General features: G+C 47.1%; 1 long non-coding RNA gene across 2 annotated transcripts; it reads left to right on the forward strand.

Annotated features, from left to right (window-relative positions):
• The first annotated feature begins 6,329 nt into the window (after positions 1 to 6,329).
• Positions 6,330 to 20,843, forward strand: LOC127769880 (uncharacterized). Of its 2 annotated transcripts, XR_008016855.1 has the most exons (4): positions 6,330 to 6,813; positions 7,182 to 7,263; positions 19,865 to 19,929; positions 20,325 to 20,843. It is a non-coding gene; the product is annotated as an uncharacterized LOC127769880 (long non-coding RNA). The 2 variants fall into 2 exon arrangements; XR_008016854.1 differs by lacking the exon at positions 19,865 to 19,929.
• The last annotated feature ends 2,034 nt before the right edge of the window (positions 20,844 to 22,877 follow it).

Here is a 22,877-nt window from a genome sequence, read left to right on the forward strand (position 1 = left end):
CCAGCCAGGCAACGGTTACCTGCCATTTTTGGCAGGGTAACGGCTAGTGGGTCCCACATGTCATTTCTGACCGTTGTGGGTACCCTAGAAAAGCCAGCCGGCCGAGAGAGGTAATTCCACCCCATTTCAACACATTTTCATTCCCTCTCCAAAGTTTGCTCTCAAGTTCATTCATGCTTTGATAGTTTTCCTCAAGTCCAAATCTTTAGTTGCATACATACAAGTTGCTTTGGTGAAACTAACCGGCGGGTGAAACTCTTGTCATTTCTAACCCCCGCCGGGTTAGCCTGTTCTTGCTCCATTGTGCAGTATGAGGAGGCGACTGTCTCGTCTGTTCAAGGGGTCGAGCTCTCCATCAAGTCGTCATGACGAGTCTAGCACTCGTTCATCAGCTGATGTCTCGATGGAAGACGCCGATGCTCCGCAACAACTCCTGAGCGACGATGACCTTGACCTTGTCAGTGATCGGGAGAGACAAGCCTACTACATGCTGAGCGACTGGGAGTATGCTCACATGCGAGAATACTCACCGGAGTTGCTGAAAAAGATAAGTATGGATGTTGAATTTCGTTCTATTTGGAAAGCTGTTGGTTGGCAGAGATTTGCTGTGGTAGATGAGCCTGGTTCTCGTTTGCTTACTTTGCAATTTCTGTGCACTTTGAAAGAAGTAGAGGATGATATTTATTTTTGCTTTTTCCGTAAGGAGTTCACGCTTACATGGAAAAGCTTGAGTACACTTCTTGGTATTCACGATTCCTGTAAAATCGATCTCCTGAAAGGAATTTCTAGGTTCGAGAAAAATAGGTTTTCGGAAGATATTTCTGGTGCTCCAATTTGCAAGAAACCTAGAACGAATGATATCCATAATCCTACACTTAGATTGCTATGACTTTGTTTCCTAGAAGTGATCTGAGACCCATCAGGGGAGATGAATTAATTATCATATTTGCCATGGTTAGAAAAAACAAAATTTCTCCATTGAAATATATGATAAGACAATGGTTAGAAAGTATAAAGTTCTCTGCTCCTGTTGAGTGCTCTTCTCTGATTACTTGGATAGCAAAAGGGCTAGGGGTCGTTTGCGACCAAATTGCTTTTATCTCAGCCGCTCGTCCGCGTATTGATGAGGTCTATCAGTGCAAGGGCATATTTTGAAACATGGAGTAAATGGATCTTTGATATACTTTTTCCCCGGTTGTACAAATGAAATCTCGTTGCCAAATGCGGGGTATCATTTGTACAACTGCCATGAACTAACCATTCCCCTGTAGACCATAGAAGAATCTCGTGCAGGTGGAACATACAGGGAGACGCGCAACATGACAAGGAACGAACAAGGAAGTTCATCATCCTCGACACCCATGCAGATGTATGAGGTAGGTTGGGCACCAACTGGGGATGCACCCGGATGGACTCAAGCTCCACGCCATAGCATCGGAGTCTCAACCTGGTCAAGCACCAATGAGGACCGGTGGCATGCGCCTCATGACATCCACTGGGGGAACAACCAACCCTCTAGATCAAGTGGTGTGCCTTCAACTCCAAGTGAATGGCGCTCGAGTTCCTCTCGTTGGGACTTGGGTGAAATCACTAGGAGGATGGACACCCTTGATATGCAGACGGGGGAGATCCGGTACGACCTCGTGGAACACATAGCTCAGACACAAGAATGGCAACAATTTGCTGATGCTCAATTCACCAACATCAACAACATGATGCAGCAACAGCATGATGACCTTCAAGCGTACTTTCGATTTCAGGGGTTCAATCCTTATCGAGGACCCTGAGCGAAAGCCAAGCTTGGGGGGAGACATCGCTCCCCCCCACTGAGGTAACTTGTTTCACATTGCATATTTCCCTTTCCAATTGCATATTTGCTTTCCAATTGCATCTTATAAAACTTGAAAACAACATAAAAATTTGCAAAATAGAAAATACCAAAAAGATAGGATAGGTTTGAGTCATGCTAGGTAAGACAAGCTAGTTCTCTTTGTTGAAATGATGAATAGTTGCTCTGTTTTATATCGCTTATATATGGGTTCTTGGTAGATACTCTCTCAAAGATTGAATATAAGTAGCCAACAATTATCCGGGAACCTGAGGTAAATGGGCTGCACTTGCTAATCTAAGTCTAGATTGTTACGAGATATGAGATAGTAAATATGAGTGGCTATGATCCTGATACTAGTTTGGCTTAAATTCCGGATGATTTGTTTTTCAAAATGATAAAATTGAAAGTCCCTCATTTGATATAAATTCCTACCAGAGCCAAAAATGTTCTATCATGATTAAACCATATACATTTTGGTTATTTGCTATTCCATTGAACTTTGTCAAACTCTTGTGACTTGTGTAGATACTTCTCATGCTCTATGATCAAGATCATACACCCACATATATGCACATGCTAAACTCCTACACTGGGAGCTAAGAAATATTCCTATCCATTTCCATATTTCTACCAAAATAAATCTCCATGCTTTCATGTGTTTTCTTCTCCTAAAAAGAAAAAAAAATCCTTTTGAAAAAAAAAAGAGAGGAGGGAAAGGCATGGTTATGAAAAAAGAGGTTATGCTCCATCAAGCATGAGCATGATTGAAAAAAAATAATAATAAAATAAGAAAATGTAATCATGCCCTCTCCTAATCAATAAAAGAAGGAATTTTTGGGAGAAGAAAGTAAGCACAAAGGAGAAGCACTTTTCTTCTATTTTCTTCATGCACCATTTCCACCATATACCACACACACATTATGCATGATCTTGATCTTGAGTATGTTTAGTTATCTGCTTTAGTCTAAGATTTTGATTTAGTGATAAATGTGAATGCAAGTATGCCATGTTTGATCCTTATCGAGCTCCACATATAAACCTTAGAGTAGGAATCAACAAGGCATCATTTGGTGAGGAATTCAAAATGATACACTTAGAGAGACTGAGTGAATCATTTGAGGAACTTGGTTTTCTTTTCCAAAATCATTTGAAAACTTCCGGATTAAGAGTTGAACAAAGAATGGGTGAATTGGTGCTCTAATTGTTGTTCTGTCTTTCAACCGCCCAAGGCAAGGAGAATGTCACATCCTGATTTTTGTTTTCGGATTTATAAATTATTTAATAAATTATTATTAGAATTTATATTAAATGTTCATTAATTTACAAGTGAAGTTAAATGTGGGAAATAAAATTTCCTAAATATAAAGCATGGATGGATTTAATTTTTATTAAATTCTCTATGGTTAATTATACTCTCTGGAATTTTCTCGGATTTTTCGGAGCTCAATTCCTAATTTTAATCATACAAAGAACATTTCAGTAATTAATCACGTATTAAATTATTCAATAAATTGTCTGCTTTTAATTTTGTTAAATACTTATAGTGTTCAAGTACTTTCAGGATTTTTCTTCAAATTATTCGAGCATTGGAAGTATTTTTAACAATTCAAAGATCATTTCAGTGATTAATTTAATTGGAAAAGTAAATTAAATCCCCTTTTCCTTTTCGGGCTGAAACTGGAAAAGTTCACCTTTAGTCCTCGACCCATTCTCCCTTCCTTTCGGCTGGCCTGATCCCTCCTCCAAAGTCCATTTCAGGTCCCTCCATCAATCCGGTCTAGTAAAGGTAGCTCACAGAGAAAGTCTACTTCACCTCCCTGGTACTGTTCATCTTCAACCTCTGGCTGCCGAACTGAGACCGAGTTGGCTCGGTTTTCTCCACCAAATCCGGCCTTATCTCTCGTGTATTCCGAAAATTAGTTGAGGGGAAATATTTCCTTTATCTTCCTCTCTCGTTTTCCCTAAGAATCGGAACCTAATTCCTTGTATTTTATCCGAATCAAACTTGTTTTCGAGTGTATCTCTCCAACTAACCCACGGATTTTCCGGTTAAAATCCTCTCGTTTGTAGTCCGATCTCTCTAATCCAAGCCTATATAAAACATCCCCTAGTGGTCCTCTTCCGTTTGCCCCAAATACCGAGCTCTACCGTTGCCCGTAGCGCCGCCACCGCGTAGCCCTAGCCGCCACCGTTGTCGTCGTCGTTCCAGCCGCGCCGCGCCGGGGTTGTGGTCGCCGTCGCCGCTTAGCGTCGTCGCCGTCGGGTTCGCGCGGAGTAGGAGCACCTCGGCCGCCCCTTTTCAGCCGCCGAAGACCGCCGGAGCACCGTCGCCAACGTTGACGCGTGCCGAGCCGCCGTTGGAGTTCGTCGCCGGCCTTCGTTCGTCGTCGTCCGTCGTTGTTTTTCACACCGGTGAGTTCGCATCGTCGTCCTCTTCGCATAGGTGTCCTCAGAAGACCCGGCCAAGTCCTCCAGCTCCGTCGACCTCATGGTTCAGAGCCATGGCCAGCGATGATGTCATCAATGACGTCATAAATCCTTTTATTAGTTTTTCTGTATTAGATGAAATCTGATTAAACTTCGGAAATTCATAACAAAATCATTGTAACTCGGATTCAAGTGGTTCAAGTTGCTAAATTCATCTAAAATGGAGATCTACATGTTAAAAATATCCACATATACTTTTATGCTTGTTTTTTACTGTTTTGTTGATTGTGTTTATTTGCTTTAGTTTCCGACGTTCCGGAGGAGAGCGTTTACGTTGAGGAAGGTTCAGAAGCGTTTGAGGAAGCTCAAGGCAAGTCACACAGATCTCAAACAACCCTTTGAGCATGTTGAACCCGTTTAAAGCTAATGTTTTATTTCAACTTATGCATTATTTTCGAATGTCATCGGGTGGTGAGCCTTTCCCATTTAATTATGGCCAACAATGCCTTTATTTTCCTATAGGTAATAAATTGATTAGCTTGAACCTTATATATTGGTTTGGTTCAGCTAAATGCTATATATATAATTGCTTAGCCATGCTTAGAAACATTAGCTCGTTAATGAGATGAATCATATTACATTATTACTTATGGTTAATTTAATGGTAGCTCACGATGGTTGATCGTGTTATGATAATTAATTGATACATAAAACCTGATTAATGGTGGGTTGTGAGCATGTGGTTTTGATGGTCGTGCTCATGACAATTAAGGACCGGTTCGCGAGCTACTATTATGAAACATTGACCGTACCAACCACAAGCCAGCGTGGGCAACGGCTTTACCTTTTGTATAACATGATTCATTGCGGGGTGCCAGACTGAGAAGCGACGAGAAGTCCGTTGGGGTCGCTGGGGACTCCATGCCTCTGGTTATATTTATAGAGGGGGTGATTATGATCCAAGAATGGTGCACTGTGGTGAGTTGTGTTGTGCAGAGGGTATTGTCACAGCCTCTATTCGGGCACTTTCCAGTATCACGACGCATGGTAGACATGATGTTGAGGCTGTGTCTTGTGGGTACAGTGGTACACCTCTGGCCAGAGTAAAACTATTCGAATAGCCGTGCCCGCAGTCATGGGCGGGTTGAGCAATGTTTTTCGTGATTAGTCTCACACCTCTCACAAATAATTATTGATGCTATAACTGGTAATAATTTGTTTACCTCCTAGTTTGGAGTTAGATCTGTACAGCCGGGTATGGTTGTTCAGGATGGTTGGGCCTGAGCAGCATGGGCGTGTTGTTCAGTGTTGATTAAAATTGATGATTACTCTATTGTTTTACTATTCTTAAATAGTTGCTAAATGCTGCTTTTGCAAATGAGCCTATATTATGCCATCCTTTGGTATCCTTGTACACTTGAATATTTGCTGTGTGGCTTGTTGAGTATGTCATATGCCTTGCAATAATCAATCAACCTCAGTTGAATAAAAAGGATCCAGAAGGAGAAGACGTTTGGCTTATACCCCAGTTGAGCTGCCTGTGGGAGTGGAGCTGAAGCCATCGCTAGACCGTTAATTCCGTTGCTGTTTTCTTTTCTTTTGTAAATATGTAACGTTATTATTAAGATGGATTTGTACATTAAATTGTCTGTTTGTGTACCTCGGCTGATTCCTGGACGAGGATTTTTATGCACAAATAAGTTCGGAAATTACTAGTGAATTTCCTAGCGTGACAGAGAAGTAGTGTCTCGTGGGAATCAGGAGTAAGGGTAAGCCACCGTGCCAAAGATTATTTAATCTAAGAGAGAGTACATATACCTTGCACCTATATCTTTGAGATATGTAGCTCTTTGAGATATGTAGCATTGTAGCAACTCCTGATCAACAACCAAGTCTTTATTCCCTTTTGTCCTTCACTTGGGACGAGCAAAGGTTCAAGCTTGGGGGGCTTTGTTGACGGTCGTTATCGATCAGTTTCGACCGTCAATATTACCAAAATAGAGGAGAACTAGTGATGCTTGCAATGCATATTTTTGTTCGAATAATAATATTCCACTAGTATTAGGTCTACTAACCTTTTGCAGAGAATAACAATAAAGTAGAGGAGAATCGACATCAACACAAACGATAAATCAATCAGACGATGTCGAGAATCAGACTTATGTATGAATGGGCCAAGAACCCAGAATTGACACGATGAATTGGGCCAAAATTCACAAGTCTGCGGAGTGGAGCAATAGAGAAAGTCGCCAGCCGAAGATGGGCTGGTTTGGGCCAGCCCATGGTTCGGCCGAACCCCCATCTCCACCGTTGAGGCCAGGGTTTGGCATGGACGTCCAAGATTGCACCCCAATGACAGTTGGAGGGTATTTCGGACAATTCCCCTTCCACAACCGTCATACCTACCTCTATATAAGGAGCTCACTCTCTTCACTTCAACACACACCTCAAGCAAGAGCTCTCTCATTCATCTCAAGTTTAGTTTAGTAGTATCTAACTGGTGGAATAGAATTAGAATAGGAATCAGGAGTCCGGAAGTCTTCGGAAGAGTTCGGGTATGGCTCTAGTAGCTTTTCTTTCCTCTTTTGTAAGCTTTGTACTTTTATTAGAATATTCTTCTAAATACATTTCTGGTATTGAAATACTTTCCGAGTATATGAGTACCAACTTTACATTATGTTCATGTTATACAGAATATACTACTAGCTTATCTGGGAGATGCTTTGGTGCGGGTATAGTGTTTGCTTATGCAATTACTCTATGTCATGACGATGATATTAGAGTAGTATCTGGTAGTTTAGACGTGGTGTCTAGATTACGGAATATCATTATTTGGGGTTATATATTACGGATGAGAGGTAGGCCGCTGATGGTGACAGCTCAGTATATTCCTCCGCGCTTATATCTCTATAACCGATTTCAGGGTCTGATCCCAGGCTCCTCATTGGACCACGTGGCATCATGCGTTGTGCTCCATCGGGAGTCTCGGCTGGAGAATTTGCCAGGTATCCGCACCCTCCCTCTGCCGTTAGATGATATATCAACCGTGAAAAATCATCTGGTGATCTAAATATAAAACACAAATTTTGAGTGTGTTTTTTTACACAAAACATGTGATCTTATCCAGAAGAATCCGGGCTGCTATTATTGGAGAAAAATCCAACAAAAAAATCACAAGAAAAAACCTCCTACTCACCGTGCCGTCGCCCTGCCTTGATCCACGCCAACGGCGCCTGCTTCAGGGGATGAGGAAAAAACCTCCTACTAACCGTGCCGTCGCCCTGCCTTGATCCACGCCAACGGCGCCTCCTTCAGGGGATGAGGAGGGGGTGATGGCGTGATCTACCGACCTGCTCTGCCTGGACATGCGGCGCCCAATGGAAGATGAGGAGGGGGAGGCGAGAAGCGACGCCAGTGGAGGGAGATGGATGCCCCCTTGCGCCTCCGCTCGAGCCGGCCATCTCTCGGCTTCAGGGGATGTCTCAGAGCTCTGCAGTGGCTGGATGTGGAGGGTGAGAGAGGGAGGGGGCGAGGCAGAGAGGGGGCTGAGCTGATGGCCAGTGACGGATGGAGCAATCAAGCAGCGGGTTTGCTCGTCGATGGGATTTGGTCCTTATTTCGATGCCATCCTCGCCGCCATCCTAAATCGCCGGAGGCCGCTCCTAATCGATGGTCGCCGTCACTGCAGCCATGTTCGCTAGCACCCTGCTCTCCGTGCTCGCATGGTTGTAGTTGTGGAGGGTGGTGAATGAAGAAGCCGAGAGGGAGACTGGGGGCGAGCTGAGAGGAAGTCGAAGGATGGAGTCGGAGAATAGTGCGTGACTCGCCACGCGGAGAAATTTGCTCGGGAAGGGAAAAAGACAAGCGTACCGCTGAATACCTGGATCCAATTTACATTTGAACCCCCTCTATGATTTCTTATTACATGCTCCCACTAAATGAAAAAATATTTACAAAAGCGCCCCTGTATGCTGATCCATACACATACAACCCGCATATTTACTTCCAGAACCTAAAATTTTTCTTTTTCGAAAAGTGACCCAACTGTGTAGCAGCACCTTGCATCATAGTGCAAAAAAAAAGGGGACCGGTGAGTGACCTTGCACCAAGTTGGCTCTGGAAGCGTGACGCCTGACCGGCCAAACTATTAACCACAAGTCCATAATTACTTTACGCCTTTGTTTGTCTTAACAATAATCTGAAAATGCATGCTTTCAATCATCCTTTCGATTGTCCACATGCTTTTTCAAATCCTTCATTACTATATTTATTAGTAAAGCATGTGTTCAAAAGCAAATGCTATAAAATAAACTACGATAATAAAAATAAAAATTAACTCCAAAATTAATTTTGAAATTCAAATTTTGCTTATAAGCATAATTATAAGAGAAACAATTTGGCTCGGAGTCCGATTAGATACGTAAAACTAAGATCAAACTCCAAAATAGCTGGTTGGTGCATCCTTGACATTTATACAACTAGGATGGTGTTTGAAATTAATAAAGTTGAAGAGGAAACACAAAACATAAAGTCATTAGCGTATGATTAGCGTATGATTAGTTCTATTTTAGTTATTACAAACTTTGAAAAATAGGTTCATTTGATATTTTAAAGAAACTTTTATTTGGAAATTTATTTTCTACTTTCAATATAATTATTTTTTACTTTCACAAACTCCTGATATAATGATTACGGAAGGAAATAGAATTCACTATTTTTTTATTTGTTTTTTATTTAGTCTATTAGAACAAAATCATGCTTAACTGATTATAGATAACCATTAAATTTGCCGAGGGGCCTTTCACGTATAGCATAGATCTATCGGTCCTAGATTTTTAAACTTGATTGATATATTATTTTGAGTTTAGATTTTTCTTTTTTGCCAAGTTTCCGTTTATCTATGTGTAATATGTTTGTCCGGAAATAAACATTTCCATTTTGTTTTTCCAACTAGAAATATTCCAGATTTTTTTCCAAATAGAAATATCACAAATACCATCGATTATTGTCGCTTGGTTCATTTTTACTCCATCTCATATATATCTAAGAAATCAAACTAATTCTAAATAACTCTACAACATTATTTATATCCTAAACGGAAATTTTAAATATTCACAGGTTATTTTTAAGTTGGTGCGCCAAAGGCGCACTCATTTTCTAGTATAATTCTAAGTTAATTTTCTGGGGAGGGTATTCCTCCATATTTAGCCCCGGTTGGATGGTCATGACGGGCTGTCGTAAGGAACTCGGCAATCAGGAGTGGCTTGTGTGTCACTCTACCCTTGGATTATCTTAACCCCTGCTTAGAATATGATTATCACAAGTAATATATAAATTATTAGTTGAGTTCTCTCTACATGATCTTCCCACGGGATAAAGTAAATACGATACCCTTAGAATACTCTCAGGTAAAATGCTACAATGGTATATCCGTGCGCTTGCGAATGAACTGTACGGGTATTCCTCCGCGCCGGTATATAATCCAGGTATTCCTCCGCGCCGGTATATAATCCTAAGTTAATGTAACGTTCCGCCTTCCCCAGGCCAGCCCCGCTTACATCTTATGGTTTTCATAGGTCATAGACTGCTCTCATAGACCAACACAAGTATTCATAGGTCATAGACTGCCCTCATAGACCAACACAAGTATTTTTTTTGCACATTTTGTCCTCACTCGTGCGCACAAGTTCTTTCGAGATCGGCTTCTGGAAAAGAAGTTGCAATTTGTTGACATGAGTATTCTATTAATCCTATTAAGCCCTAGGCCGAGATGTTACACCCTCACCCCCTTAAAAGAGATCGACGCCCCCGTCGATCAACCCCCCAGGCCAGGAACGTCCTCTCTTGGCCACGTCCGTGTGTCCAGTGCCAGCGCATGTGCCATGCTGTGTGACCACTCCAGATCCACACCAGCCATGCGCACCATGCCTGCGCAACTGCGACACACGCGCCCGTGAAACCACGAGAGTCGGCTCTGATACCACTTTGTAACGTTCCGCCTTCCCCCAGGCCGGGCCCGCTTACATCTGATAACTTTATGCCTGCGCAACTACGACACATGCGCCCGTGAAACCGCGAGAGTCGGCTCTGATACCACTTTATAACGTTCCGCCTTCCCCCAGGCCGGGCCCGCTTACATCTGATAGCTTTCATAGGTCATAGACTGCCCTCATAGACCAACACAAGTCTTTTCTGTACACTTTGTCCTCACTCGTGCGCACCCGGGAAGAATTTTCCAGTCGGTCACCCATCCCAAATTGCTCCCGTGAAACCGCGAGAGTCGGCTCTGATACCACTTTATAACGTTCCGCCTTCCCCCAGGCCGGGCCCGCTTACATCTGATAGCTTTCATAGGTCATAGACTGCCCTCATAGACCAACAGAAGTCTTTTCTGCATACTTTGTCCTCACTCGTGCGCACCCGGGAAGAATTTCCCGATCGGTCACTCATCCCAAATTGCTCCTGCACACTTTGTCCTCACTCGTGGCACGCTTAACCTTAGAGTTCTTTCGAGATTGGCTTCCAAAAAAAGTTGCAACTTGTTGACATGAGTATTCTATTAATCCTATTAAGCCCTAGGCCGAGACGTTACAGTTAATTCCCTGGGGAGGGTATTCCTCCGTATTTAGCCCCGGTTATATGGTCATGACGGGCTGTCATAAGGAACTTGGCAGTCAGGGGTGGCTTCTCGAAGTACCAGGAGGGCATCGGATAGAGGGTATTAGCTAGTATATCAGTCAACTAGAATGTATGTATACTATGTATATTAGATGTATAGGAATAGATTCTCTTTCTTTTTTCTTTCCACTTAGCTTAGATAATAGATTATGAGAATGAGTAGTAATGCTTGTGTGTCACTCTACCCTTGGATTATCTTAACCCCTGCTTAGAATATGATTATCACAAGTAATATATAAATTATTAGTTGAGTTCTCTCTACATGATCTTCCCACGGGATAAAATAAATATGATACCCTTGGAATACTCTCGGGTGAAATGCTTCAATGGTATATCCGTGCGCTTGCGGATGAACTTTGTAACCATAATATACCAGGAGTATTTCTGCGCCATTGCTGGGAATTATATTTCTAGTAATGTCGTTAAGAAATACCAACAAACGTCAAGATGAAGCGCGTCTTGATCGGCGCGGGGGGGGGGGGGGGGGGGGGGAGGGCAGCCTCAACATCATCTCCCTGGCGGCCTTCCATGCCCTCAAGGCCCTGGGGATGAGGCTTCAGCCGTCGCTGCCCATTATTGGCGTGACGCCAGGGCACACGTGGCCTTTGGGCCACATCGAGCTCCTAGTCACCGAGCGGATCGACTTCGATGTGGCGAATCTCAATTTGCCCTACAACACGGTCCTGGGAAGGCCCGCGTTGGTGAAGTTTATGGCCGCCACCCACTACACCTACCTCCAGATGAAGATGCCGGGCCCCAATGGCCCCATCACCGTCTCTGGCGATGTCAAGATTGCCCTGGCTTGTGCGGAGCAGTGCGCCGACAGCTTGGCTGTGACCACCGAGCCGGAGGAGGCCGGCGGAGCCTCGGAAGCCTCCGCATCCAGCGCATCCAAGAAGCGCATCACCTCGGGCGATGAGGTGCCCGTCAAGGAGATCCCCTTGGCGATGATCCGTCCAAGACCGCCAAGATCGGCGGTAACTTGGATGCCAAATTGGAAAGCGCGCTCGTCTCCTTCCTGCGGGCAAACTCCAACGTCTTCGCTTGGAAGCCGTCGGACATGCCCGGCGTCCCCAGGGAGGTGATCGAGCACCGCCTCGCCGTGCGGCCGGATACGCGACCCATCGGGCAGAAGGTACGGCGGCAGGCCCCGGAGCGGCAAGCCTACATCCGCGAGGAGATGACGCAGCTACTGGAGGCCGGCTTCATCCGAGAGGTCATCCACCCAGAGTGGCTTGTGAACCCGGCGGTCGTCCCAAAGGCCAACGGCAAGCTCCGGATGTGCATCGACTACACGGACCTCAACAAGGCATGCCCTAAGGATCCCTCCCTTTACCACACATAGATCAAATAGTCGACTCCACCGCAGGGTGTGACCTTTCGTGTTTTCTAGATGCTTACTCAGGGTATCATCAGATCCGCATGGCTAGGGAAGTTGTGGAAAAAACTGCTTTCATTACTCCTGTAGGCACTTTTTGTTATACAACTATGCCTTTTGGTTTAAAGAATGCAGGCCCTACTTTTCAACGCATGACTCATATTACTTTGAGTAATCAAATAGGGCGTAATGTTGAGGCTTATGTCGATGACTTGGTGGTAAAGACGCGCCACCAAGAAACATTGTTGACGGACTTAGCTTAGACTTTTGATAGTCTCAGGTCCACGCGCATGAAATTGAACCCCGAAAAGTGTGTGTTCGGTGTGCCGGCGGCCATGCTTCTCGGTTTACTAGTCTCGTCACAAGGCATAGAAGCTAATCCCGAGAAGATACGCGCGATAGAGAGGATGCGCCCCCTGTCCTGGGCCCCTTCAAAGCGGCCCGCGGCGGGTACCAACACCTGTACGTCGCCATCGACAAGTTCACCAAGTGGCCCGAGGCTTACCCGATCGTAAAGATCGACAAGCATTCGGCCCTCAAGTTCATCAGAGGAATCACGTCCCGATTCGGGGTGCCAAACCGTATCATTACGGACAACGGCACCCAGTTCACCAGTGAGCTGTTTGGTGACTAATGTGATGACATGGGCATCAAACTATGCTTTGCCTCACCCACCAATGCCAAGAGCAACGGCCAAGTCGAGCATGCCAACGCTGAGATCGTCAAAGGCCTCAAGACCAGGACGTACAATGTCCTCAAGAAGCACGGGGATTCTTGGCTTGAGGAACTGCCCGTAGTGCTGTGGGCCAATCGGACCACTCTGAGTCACGCAACGGGAGAAACACCCTTCTTCCTGGTGTACGGCGCCGAGGTGGTCCTTCCCTCAGAGCTCTCCTTGGGTCCGCCCCGTGTTGCATTGTACAACGAGGCAAACCAGGACGAGCTCCGACGGGATGACCTCGACTATCTAGAAGAGCGAAGAAGGCGCGCCGCCCTTTGGGTGGCTCGCTATCAACAGAGCTTGCGGTGCTACCATTAGCGCCACGTCTGGGCCCGATCAATCCAAGTTGGCAACCAGGGTGGTACGATGGCCTAGAGTTTCAAGCGTTCACCACAAGGACATAGCAAAATAAAGAAGAAGGGGTAGGGGCAGTCATGGAGGTGCTCGGGCCTCCAAGTCCGGCACCGCTGACGACCTCGTCCCAATGCTCACCGACGTCGCCGCCGTCACCGTCATCGCTCCCGCTATCTTCGTCCGAGGGAAGCGCGAGGTTGAACCGAGCGGCCGTCCCCTCGAAGCCCGAGACGATCGCGTCGGCGACATCTCGAACCTGCTCAAGGGCCATCGCCTCAGTCCCCGGGGAGAAATCTTTGAGCGTGCGCCAGGGAAGGAAGTCGGGGTCGCGGGCCTGGTGACTCGCGAGGACAAGCTCCATCTCCGCCCGCACCAAGGAAGCCGATGACGACTTCACGGCCTCGCCGACCTCCTCCTCCAGCTTCTCCAGGTCCGCCGCCATCTTGTCCAACCGTCGTGCGAGTGCCGGCCTTGTGGATGGGAGCTTCTTGTCCCCGCGCATGGAGATGCCCACCTGGCACCCCGCACGCTCCAGCTGTTCGATGGCATCGTGGAGTTGGCCGGGCCCGATGTTGTTGGCGAGACGGAGGGCCGCGATCTCTCCAGCCTGGTCCTGCACCAGCCGTCCCATATCGGCGAGGGTGTCTTGGGCCGTGGCGAGCTGGCTGGCCAGATTGGTATCGCCGGGCTGCCCACGCGACGCTAGTTCCTTCTCCCTAGCCTCCAGCTCGGACGCCTGCGCCGCCATCGCTCCTCCGCGCGACGAGCCACTGCAGCCTCAGCGGCGGTGGTTCGGGTGCGCTCAGCTGCGGCCTCCTCGCGGAGGCGAAGGGCGGATTCGGCCTCAGCCGCCGTCACCTCGTGGGCGGCCAGGGTGGCCTCGCTCTAGTCCAACACGTGTGCCCACTCCTCCAGCTCCTGGGCCCGCTGCGCCTGTGCCTGACTGTGCCCCTCCTGCTCGCGCTGGTTGCAGTCGAGGACCTTGATCCGCCGGCGAATCGTGGCCTCGAACTCCTGTGCAAAGCGGGTGCGCTCGTCCAAGGTTTAGCGCTCGGCCTCGAGCGCTTCCTCCCGGGCCCGCAGCAAAGCCTCGGCCTCGGGTTCGGGCTCGCACCCCACCTTGGCCTCTGGGCCGTGTTTCGCCTCGGCGTCCAGGCAGCGTTCCGCCTCGGCCTCCGCCTCCAGGCCGCATTCCCTTCGGCTGTGCCCTCGGGACCACCCCCGAGGGGGACCTCGGTGCCACCACCACCGACAGCGGATGGCGCCCTCTCCTCCCTCAAGGGGACGGTCTCGCCCGTGGTGGACTCGGAGTCGGACCAGGCGTGTGGCCCGCGGGCCCCGCTGGGGGCTGTGAAGGATCCACGGCCCCTATTCGGCCGACTCCCGGCCGCTCGGACTTAGAACCCTAGGGGGTTCGGCTGCCGAGGCCCCTCGGGAGGGAAGCTCACTGCAGGAGAACCCCAGTTGCATTTTTTTTAAAAAAAGAAAAAAAGAGAAAGAGGAAGAAGCACAAAGCCAGGATGGATGGAGAGCACGGGATCAGACCTTGGTGATCGTACCTGCGAGGGGGGCGCTTGAAGGTCCACTCTGGGGGCTCGATGAAGCTCCCCCCGGCACGGCTCCATCTGGCCCATCTTCCGGAGCCTTTTCTTCTTCCGCCCGGCTTCTGCTGCGGCGGGGCGCTGGTGACTCATCGGTGGCCGGTCGGCTGCGCACTCGGCGCCGCCACCGCACGGAGGAGAAGGTGGTCTGGACTCAGAAAACTTCCGCTTCCCTTTCGGGTTGGCAGTCGGGCTCCTACCGGCCCCGCGGCTCGGGCCGGGCGCCCTGGAGCTGCCGCCGCCGCCGGAACCGCCAGCTCTGCTGCTGCTCCCCGCGCCGTCACCAACGCCGCCGCCGGTAGCGCCCCGGCGGGGCCGACCTCCCCCTGTGCCCACCGCCATCGTCACCGCCAGGATGCTCTCCCGATCACGGTCGCTGCAGAGGGGGAGGATCCCGTCCAGGATTAACGTTTGCTCGACGGTGTCCAAGCCCAACACCCGCCGGACCACCGTCTTCGCGTCTTCATCGCTCCAGTCCCACCGCTCGCCGACGTGAGTACGCATCGGGTCGTTATACCCGGTGTACTCTCACGCGCCGCTGGACTGCTCTTGGAGAGACGCGATGCGACGGGGGAAGTAGTCGCCGAACACCATCGCTGCCGTCAGACCCCGGCTCCGCAAGCCTCTGAGGCGATCCTGGACCGCGTCGTACTCCTCCCCCAGCTCTGCGACCGCCTGCAAACCCGCGGATCGCTCAGGAGGACCGGTGGGGAGCTGGAGGCGCTGGTGGTCGGGCAGCATGGTGTATAATCAGTCCTTCTTTCAGTCCTCCCACTTCTTGCAGAGGTGGCTTTCGATGTACTGCCCTGTCACCGCCGGTCGGGGCTGGAAGTAGCATCCCCAAACCACCGCGCCTTGCTGAAGTTGATGGACAAAGAAGCACTGAAACAGCCACATCGACGGCCGCACCCCGACGAACATCTCACACAGATGCGCAAAGATGGCCAGGATCATCACGGCATTGGGAGCGACATGCAAGGCGTGGATCTCGTAGAAATCCAAGACCTCGTAAAAGAAGCTGGAGAAGGGCGGGATCAACTCCGCCATAGCAAAGGAGAGGAGATGCACGGACTACTTCGGGTACCGCGGCCGCGGCCGCGTCTCCCCTGCTCTCACGGCGGCGTCCTCCGGCATAATCTTGCGGATGAGGCTCATGTGCCTCTCTGCCGTGATGCGCGATGCCGGAAGGATGGCGCTGCCGGCGTCTTGGGCCATAGCAGCCGGCGGATGCGGGCGAGAAGTTGGGCGTGCAAAGTACGATGGAGGGAGAGAAGAACGCTGGGGGCTGAGAAGCGTGTATGCGGGCGAGAAAATGGCGAAAGGAAGGAGACGAATTCTCCGCCCTCCCCCCTTTTTATCCTTGCCTCACCAGCGTCCACCTCCTCAATTCTCGCCTCTGCGGTTGCCTCCTCGATTTTCGGCGCAACGGTTGCCTCCTCGGTTTTCGCGCCCGCTCGTCCCATTCGACCCGCTAAACGTGCGTCCTGCACTTAGTGCACCTGTCACCAGCGCAGCCGGCGCAGAGCGCGCGATGATTGCGGTTGTGTCCAGACGGGCCCACCGACAATCCCGCGTCCCCACGCGCCTGGCGGTCGGGCAGTTGACGAGACAGCTAGTAATGGCGCCGAGCGCGTCGGACGAGACTCCTCGTTTTTCCCGCCTTGCGCTCCCCCGTGCGTGGCGCGTTTATCGGCGGTTGAATAATCATCACGATGGACGCTTGAGTTGAGCGCCCCAATGATGGCTCCTCGAACCCCCGTGCAACCCGTTATCACGAGACGGAAGTTATGAGGCACCACGCTAGACCACCCCGAGGGTGTCGCAGTCATACGCGGTGCCAGGGGCTACTGTCGGTGATATGGGCCCGGGGGTACGCAAAGTAGAGGGAAGCCACCTTCCCATATGGCCATGTGGCTGTGCAGCCTGGCTTTCCCCCGCCTTCTTGGGGGAGGCAGTCAGGTAGCGTTGACGCGGCCAGGTGGCCTCGGGGTGCCACATCGCAACCCTCGGGTCCTCAGCGTGCGCCACCCCGAGGCCCCCGTCCGGCCACCACGTGGCGGGGAGGTCAGGCGGAGCAGGAGACGCTGCTCCATGCCTTCAATGCACGGTGCCCCAACTGTCCCGCACCGCATTATGCGGCGCGGGCGGGCGTGCGGCGCCGCTCGATTGATCCCTATCAATCGAGCACGACCGGTCTGTGACTGGTCGCAGACGATGGGACGAGTGGCAGTACCCCCATGTTCCACTCTGTGTCAGGCGGAATGGGGGTAGATATGCCCCGTCCTATCAGCACGTTCCCAGGAGAGTGCTGCGCGCGTGGTGAGCCACCAAAGTCTCCATGCATTTAATGGCGAATGACAGGGATCTCCCCGTGTCACGCAGGGGATGGCGTTGGGTCCCACCCAAGGACGCACGGCCACCTTGCTTCCGGTTGAAGGCACGTATGGCAGTCTGACCCAGGCAGGGTGGGTCCCCCTTCCGCGGAGGGGTAGGTACAGATGGCGCATGTGGTATCCCCTTGAACTATAAAAGGAGGACCTCGCCCACCGAGAAAAGGGACGACTCTTAGACAACTTGAGCTCGGGAGGAAGAACAACTAGGTTTCCCTTAGAGCTCAATACCTCTTATAAAAGTTAATCATAATCGCACACACAGGAGTAGGGTATTACGCTCGATAGCGGCCCAAACCTGTATAATCCCTTGTCTTTCACAGAAGCTAGGTAGCGGTCTAGCAGCTAGATTGCAAGTGGAAGTACGCTCTTGACCATCGCGCCATCTCCCCCGGCCGAACTCACAAAGGGGCGTCTCACGACCACCCGCTAGAGAGGATCTCTCCTCGACAATTGTGGAAAAGGATTATGAGGCTTTTCAAAAGCTTAAGATGAGTAGCTAGCTGTGAGATGAATATAATAGTTGTAAGTTCTTCAGATAGCATAAAGATATAAAGATTTAAGGGACAAACGATCTTTTGAGAGTGCTGAAGGGACAAACTTAGTGTCTGTTGTTATTTCTTAACGATGTTACTAGAAATATAATCCTCGGTAACGGCGCCAGAAATGCTTGTTGTTATTTCTTAACGACATTACTAGAAATATAATTTCTAGCAATGGCGCCAGAAATATTCATGATATATTATGGTTACAGATCATATGCGCAAGCGCACGGATATATCATTGTAGCATTTCACCCGAGAGTATTCCAAGGGTATCGTATTTGTTTAATCCCGTGGGAAGATTATAATAGAGAGAACCAAGCTAATATTTATATGTTACTTGTAATAATCAAAGTCTAAGCAGGGGTTAATTCAATTCAAGGGTAGAGTGACATAAAGCGGAAGCACTCAATATTCTCATACATACTAATTCTAGTATAAGTGGAAAAGAATAAGAAAATAATTATTTCCTATACTTCTAATATACATACATATAACTTTGGTCAATATTATCTACTATATAATTATATAGCCAATACCCCCTTACGATGCCCTCCTGGTGTTTCGAGAGACCACCCCTGGTTGCCAAGTTCCTTATGACAACCTGTCATGGCCATCCAACCGGGGCTAAATACGGAGAAGTACCCTCCCCAAGAAAATAACTTAGGATTATATACTAACGTGGAGGAATACCTGGGATGATTTTAGTGGGAAACCGGGGCATCAATCAACCATCGAAGGGTAGTGAAAATGGGTCTAGGAGGAGAGAATTGACGATTTTAGCAGTAGGTGAGTAAGATTATGGATGGTTAGGAGGCAGGCACAGTTGTAGCATCTTAGACGGCACAAGCTCTCTCTTTTTTTTTTGACTGGATGACCAAGAGCTAGCTATCGGTACTTTGGGCTTTCCAAACACATATCTTGAGAAATAGTTTACGCATGTTTGTTACCAGGTGCAGCAAGATCTAGTTGGTAAGGATTTGAAGCACATCTCTCGAAGTAAAGAATAGCTTTAATCTTGCTAACCAATTAATAGAACTAGTAGTCAACCTGTGCGTTGCACGGATTTGTTATTATTTGCTACATGGACGCACATACGTACGAATACACATCTTTTAAGTTTTAACCAACTAAGATAGAGGCCAAACTAATTTGTTATTGAATGTTTAGTTGTAAGTAACAGGTTGTCAGAAACTATTTACTAAAGTGAGTATGTAAATACTAAATCATTTGTAGTCGATGCTAATATATTAATTGGAACCCCACTTGGTCTAGTTACCGAGTTACTGCTGTCAAGAAGTTACATTATAACTTAATCTAATAATTAGTTGTACATTTCATACGCATTCATATTCAAAACGAAGTCCTGAAATTTATAGTCACAAAATTAGCGCTTTTATAGTTGAAAACAAATTATTTTATGTTTAGTAATACTTTGTGGTTTAGTAATTTGTAATTTAAAAATTCTAAAAATTTAAACTTTATTGAAGGGTAGCTCTTGTCTCTGATTTGGTCTACTCTGAAGGCAATATAAAAAAAAACATGTGGACTGCATTAAGGAAAACTAATTAATGTTATGTGCATGTAAACTACGCAGAACAATTAATCATCACCAAGTTGTACCTCCAATCGACTATTTTTCCAATATGATCTTTTATAATTTGGGCCTGTCAAGTAAAACATGTAACAAATATTTTTATTTGATATATATCAATAAGAACACCGGCCGCCGGCTGTATTAATTAAAGTGTGATAAAGAAAATAGCGCATACCATTAATGCTTGAATTTGTTAACTAAAATCACAGATGAAAAAGCCTATTTCATTTTTTCTAAAAGGAAGAAAAGCACCTAACCTGGTTTTACGTACCATATGATATTCTTTAAATAAAACCTTGCATGATCACCTTGTCGCTGAACCATGCTAATCTGCTTAACATGTAGATGGCCTCGTCCGCTCCTCAGCTTCTGCAGCACTGCAAGCGTGGGCTGCATGCATGTGACTTCTGGTAAAACACAAAAAGATTCGTTAAGAACATGTCCTAAGATCGACCAAAAGACAGAACATCCTTAGGTCGAACGAATCAGGATTAGTGCATCACATGACATAACATTACCTGCTAGCTATATATCTGTGGTTCAAGTAGAAATATATATGGATGCTCTTTCACACAGCTAGAAAATTAAGAAATCTCTCGTATAGAGTGACTCAAATATGCACTTCATGTGTCGCGTATCGATATAATGGGCCCTTTTTTCCCCTCTGTCAAACAGGTGCCCCCAAAGCAATCTTCTTAATTATTAAACTCTGGAGACACTAATTTTAATCATGTGGATCTGGCTGAAAAAGGTTGGTGGCATATTATATATTAATAAAAAAGACATACGTTCTTTGCTGTTTCAGCATGCGTGGCGGGTAGGAGCTTGCCAAGTCGCCAGGAGCTCGAACCGGCCGGCGAGAATACGAAGACGATGGAGGTGCGGTGCAAGACAATCTGGCACGCGCATGCGGCTCGCTCCTCATGGCCGTGCTGATGTAGCTGATCAAGTTGTGTCGTCGACCTGCATGCACATCAGAAAGAATCATCCGCTATATTCGACACCCGGCTGAAATCCACGCCAGGGTATATAGGACGTCGATGGTAGATGGAGTCGTGGTTGATCGGTATATCGGAGAGGCCGGATAAGATATATGATCGAGCACGTATTGTAACAGAATTGGATCGGATCAACTAAAAGAACCCTGAATTGGATCGGAGTTCAACACTTATTGAATGGGCTCTCAAAACACGCATGTGTTAGATTCCTAAAAGAAGCTCATGAGATATGATATCCTAAACACAGATTAAAATCAACAGTCCCGACATTATGATGTGTTAATTCAATGCTCATATCTTTCTGATTAACGTGGGAACTCGTAGAAAGTGCCCGATTAATATAGGTATAGATAGATAGAAAGATAGATAGATAGATAGATTTTCAGTTGTCCGCTTTTTCTTCTTCTTCTTCTTCTTCTTGTGTTATCATGTTTTCTTCAGTTTTCGCATTTTCCTTGGAGTTTCTTTAGTCCATAACTAAGAATTTAAAATTAAAATTTTCAATTTCATTCATTGGGAAATTTTCCATCTGTTCATTACTTTTTAAGAAGGTCTCTTCTCTTAATCTCCCTACCTACCCTCTTTTTTTCCTCCTCTTTGTTTCTTTCTCCTTTTCTTTTTCCCATCTTCCTCTGTTTTCCACCTTCCTGTTTCCTCGTCTGTCATCTTCCACCAGCATTAGTTAATAATTTCCGCAATGTTTTTTTTTTCTTTGAGTTTTCCTACAGTGCCAGTCCTTCAATCCTAAACATTTGGTATTCACATTGGACAGAGGAGCAGAATCATGTCAGTACGTCATGGCATGGATTCTTATTGGACGAACAGTATTAGCGTCGTTGTGTCTGCTCTTGCATCAGACACGACAGATAGGAAACATGTATTTCCATGTTGGTATATTCTACTACTATATGTATAGTTTACTAGTATACTAGCCATACATACATCTCTTAATTTGCTAAATAAGTAGTGTATATTGTAATATTGCATTCTCCCACCAAGATTAACCTAGCTAGACTACCCCGAATTTTTTTAATATAATAATTAATAACTCCATAATTAAATATCTGGTAAATCAAAGTTGGGATTTTTAATAATAGGATGGACGCTGAAGAATACAGCGTCCACATCTGGACGCTGTTTGTAAAATCGTCCAGAGCTGGACGCTCTGGCTAACTACGTCCAGCATATGACCGGTCGCCTAGGTCGGTCCGGCGGTCCCAGTATGAACAGAAGCAAAATGAAAAAGGAAAAAAAAAGAAAAACAGGAAGAGGAACCGTTCTTGGCGACGCCACTGCCCGGAAAGTCCTCCACGCGCGGAACAGCGTCGCCCATCCATCCGCCACCGCTGCGCGTCCAATCGCACGAAGGTGCCGGCCGTCGCAGCCCTCGTTCTCGGCAGCGCCGCCCATCCGCTGCCGCTGCTCTCCTCCACGCGCGAGGGCGATGCCCACCCGTCCACCAACGCCGCCTGCCTCAGACGCTTGTGGGGGTTCGCCGGCACTGCCACTTGCCCACACATCCCATTCCCAGGTGGTCTCCTCCGCCGTACGCCTCCACGTGTAGTGTAAGTGCCGTTTGTTTGCATGCATAGTCAGTTCTTTCCGTAATACATGTGTGATTATACCATCCTATATATGTCCATCTTGTTAGTATGCTTGATTGTTGTGATAATGTGGATTAAAGAAATACATAATTAGTTATATTAGATTTGTCATGGGAGTTGTTTCCAAAATACTGAATTGCTCATTACATTTTTACATTCACCATATCTTTTCATTGGTAATATAAATTCTCAGCAATTCACATTGATTACAGCTTATAAAAAAAATGCTGATAGCGTGATCAGTTCAGTGATTTACTATGGTGCCTCATGGCCAGCACTAAATATCTACCATTGAAGAAAATCTGAGTATTTTTTCAGTTTGCCGTACCTGTTGAAATCTGTTTTTTTTCTCATCTATTCATGCTAATCTCCTTAAGTAATTGTTCTATGTTTTCATGCATACAGCCTAGTGGTTCCATGAATATATGGCGTCATCACCATGGAATTCCTTACCACCCACTTTACCAATCAGCTCTAGAAAATATTGGATTTCTTTCAATTGCAAAGAAGAAGGCTGAGTAGTGGATTTCCATTATCCTAATAGGGTAATGAGACAATTTGAAAGAAAACAAATGATTCTACTACCTCATCCACATGGAGAGGCTGATCTCCGTAGGCTGCGAAAAGTCAAGCACGTAGGAGGGAAAACTTGTGATTGGAAGAAATTTAATGCCAAATATATGTTCAACAATATGATCAATGGAGATGAAAGTGAATACATACTCGCGTGATGAATCTCTAGTGTGTGCTAGCTGC

Source organism: Oryza glaberrima, chromosome 1 (genome assembly GCF_000147395.1).
Source record: "Oryza glaberrima chromosome 1, OglaRS2, whole genome shotgun sequence".
Taxonomy (NCBI): Eukaryota; Viridiplantae; Streptophyta; class Magnoliopsida; order Poales; family Poaceae; genus Oryza; species Oryza glaberrima.